This window comes from Hordeum vulgare, chromosome 1H (assembly GCF_904849725.1).
Source record: "Hordeum vulgare subsp. vulgare chromosome 1H, MorexV3_pseudomolecules_assembly, whole genome shotgun sequence".
NCBI classification, from domain to species: Eukaryota; Viridiplantae; Streptophyta; class Magnoliopsida; order Poales; family Poaceae; genus Hordeum; species Hordeum vulgare.
Window position 1 is genome coordinate 39,357,662 of NC_058518.1, and position 3,562 is coordinate 39,361,223.

The following is a 3,562-nucleotide window of genomic DNA, read 5'->3' on the forward strand; positions in this document are numbered from 1 at the left end:
GTTCAACACACAACCTTTGCTCACCGAACACATTCTCACAATTCTGTTCATCTCCCAGATAACAGACCATACACAACTCTATGCATAGTATGCATAGCAGGATAAGGCACATCATAGCTCAAGCAACTACCAGGTATGCTAGGTTGCAAGGTTCGGCTATTTACTGTGACAAGGTTAGGTCATGCAAAGGAAGTGGGTTCAACTAACGTGGCAAAAGCAGTTGAAGCATTTGATCCTAATGCAATAAATAAGTGCAGGAGCAAGAACATGGGAATTACCGGGATGATCAAAAGGGTTGCTTGCCTTGTTGCTCAGAGGAGGAACGATATTCGTCAGACGGATATTCGGTGGAATCCGGGGGTGCGGAGCCTACCGAAAAGAATGGTAACATTCAATAACAATCATATGCAATCAAAATGATGCATGAGCATGGCATGAGAATGCAAAGTGATAAGTTATTATTTTCAACATGTATTAGGTATAGAGTTGATTTGAATCACATTCCAATAGCAATTCAAACGGGGTATTCTCGGATACCGGTTTAATTGATTCGACCTGATGCTCAGATCAACTTGATGTTAGCATGCATGAAATGTCATGTTAATGTACTGATTTGTAACTAGGACAGGGTGTGATCATGGCAACCATATTGAAATTTGAATATTTTCCAAATTCCATTTACAAAGTGATTATAAGAATTGAATTATTCCTTATTCTACATGTTAGGGTTCTGTAACTTTTTCAAACATGGTTGAAAATATCATAATCAGAATCCTTGAATTTTTCTGATACTTTTTCATATATAAATTATTTTCATTGGAGTTACAGATTAATTTCTATGAATTTTTGAAGTTTTAAACATTTCTGGAATTATTTTTATACTGGAAATTCTCTTTATTGCATCAGCCTGACGTCAGCAGGTCAGCCGACCTGTTCAGGTCAAACCTGACAGGGGGGCCCACTGGTCAGCCTCTCTGGGACTAATCCCGCGCTGACCAGCCCCTAAACTGAGTTGACTTGGCCTTGCGCCCACTGTCAGCGAGAGATTAAGCTCCTAATCTACTGGATTAGCTTTGCCACGTCGACCCCCACCGGAGCATGGCCGGCGGCGACCACGGGCACGGCGGAGGGCTCGCCGGAGGAAGCTAGACTGCGCATCGGCCATCGGTTTTGGGCGCAGAAAGCAGCTACGGGTAGCTGGTGCAACGCCGCATCTAGCGGGGGCATCAGGGGGAAGCTAGGGTCGCCGGGAGGGGCGCCGGCGACGAGCCGAAGCGGCGGCCGAAGCTCGGCCTTCTAAGAGAGATGGCTCTAGGGCACGGGGAGGGCACCTGGAGGGCTCATCACACTCCTGGAGGCTCCAGGAGCTGGAACCCTAGCTCGAGCGCGTGGATCAGACACCATAGCGACGGCGACGACATGACCGGCGGCGAGGAGCTCTGGGCCTTGGTGGGGAACGGGGCTACGATGCACTTAAGAGCGTGGGGCGAGAGGGGAAACAATGACGAGCTCACCGCGGTTCCGATGGTGCTGCTGAGGGGCTCGGGGGTGCGCCGGAGGGAGCGAATCGACGGGAGAGTTCCGGCGGCCGGAGGTGGAAGACGATGGCGTTGGGGGCGATGCAGAGCTCGGGGAAGCTTCGGCTTCTGCAGAGACGACCGGCGCGACGAGGCGGAGCTAACGGCGTGCTCAGCAAGAGGAGGCTAAGGCTAGGGGCACGGGCAGCTCGAGCTTTGCTCGGCTCCAATGGCGGCAGCAGGAAGGAGGAAGAGATCCGGGAGGAGGGAGAGAGCCGACGCTGGGAATGGATAGGTGAGGCCTCGGGGAGCTTATCCCTGGCCTTGCCAGCGGGAGGCGGCGGCCAGGCAGGCGCACAGGTGTGTGGCCGCGCCGGAGGAGGCGGCGGCCACCTCCTGCTCCTACTGGCGCGAGGGAGACGACAAGAGCTGGGATGGGCTGGGCCAGGCTAGGCGACAGGTAAGCTCTTTTCCATTTCCTTCTGTTTTATTTCTGTTTTAATTTCTGACATTGATTTCCTATTTATTTCAGCTCCAAAAGGGTGGTAAAAATTATTTTAAACACACCTGAATATTTGTTATAATATTCTCAACCATTTCCAAAGTTTTCAACATTTTTTAAAATTTATAGTTTCTGATTTCAAATTTAAAGTTAGAAACCAGTGGCTTTTGCATTAATTTAAAATGCTTAAAGTGTCAAGAAAATAGTTTTCTCCAATGCTCATTTACTTTCATGATTTATCAGAAAGTTTGAACATTTCTTGAGGCCATTTTGGGTTCATTGATTTTAACTAGTTTGAGATTTTCTTTATTTAAAGTAGTGGCTAGGGTTTTGAGTTTTCTTTTGCCACTTTCTTGTTCTTGTTGAAACTTCTTAGATGCAAAGGCAAAGAAGACATGAGCACAAGGCTAACTTGCTTAAGGGTTAGGGATGTGACATAAGGATCCAAGTCCCCATAGACCTTGGGGTTAGCAACGTAGTCAGCCACATAGATCTCCCCCTCTGAATCCTGAGAAGACATCTTGACCTAAATCTGCAGCTAAAACAGGCTCGAAACGAAAACAGAGGAAATCTGTGTGATACGAGGGTCGGACCTTTCGGGAGAATATATAATGATTTTTCCAGACCAGAAGGAGTACTCCGCAAGAAAACAAAGTTCGGGAGGCACACGAGGTGGCCACAAGCACCCCAGGTGCGGCCAGGGGGTTGCCCGCGTCTGGCAGGCTTGTCGCCTCCTCGTGCGCTTTCCGCACTACTTCAAATTTTTCTACTTTTCTAAATATTCCAAAACGGAGAAAAAATACTACTCGAAAAGTTTTGGAGTCTGTTTACTTACCGAATCACATACCTTTTCGTTTTCGGAGTCTGAAACAGGCTGATAAATATCCCTTAGGTACTGCTCCGGAGTTATGGTATTGATGATATTGCTTTCAACATTTATGGGAGTACCTGAGATATAATGCTTGATTCTGTGCCCATTTACAACTCTCGGACAATTACCTTCCGTGTTGTTGATCTTGATAGCACCGGAACGATATACTTCCTCAAGAATATAGGGACCTTCCCATTTAGAGAGAAGCTTGCCTGCAAAAAATCTTAAACGAGAATTATATAGCAAGACAAAATCACCTACATTGAACTCACGCTTTTGTATCCTTTTATCATGCCAGCTCTTAATCTTTTCTTTGAACAACTTGGCATTTTCATATGCCTGAACACTCCATTCATCGAGCGAGCTAATGTCAAATAACCTCTTCTCACCAGCAAGTTTGAAATCAAAGTTGAGCTCTTTGATTGCCCAATAAGCTTTATGCTCTAGCTCAAGAGGTAAATGACATGCTTTTCCATACACCATTTTGTACGGAGACATGCCCATGGGATTCTTATAGGCAGTTCTATAAGCCCACAATGCATCATCGAGCTTCTTAGACAAATTCTTTCGAGACCTGTTGACAGTCTTTTGCAGAATCTATACTTATACTAATTGGAGACTCCCAGAAATTCCCACGTTAATCAGAAAATACTAACCGTTAATCTTGTGGGA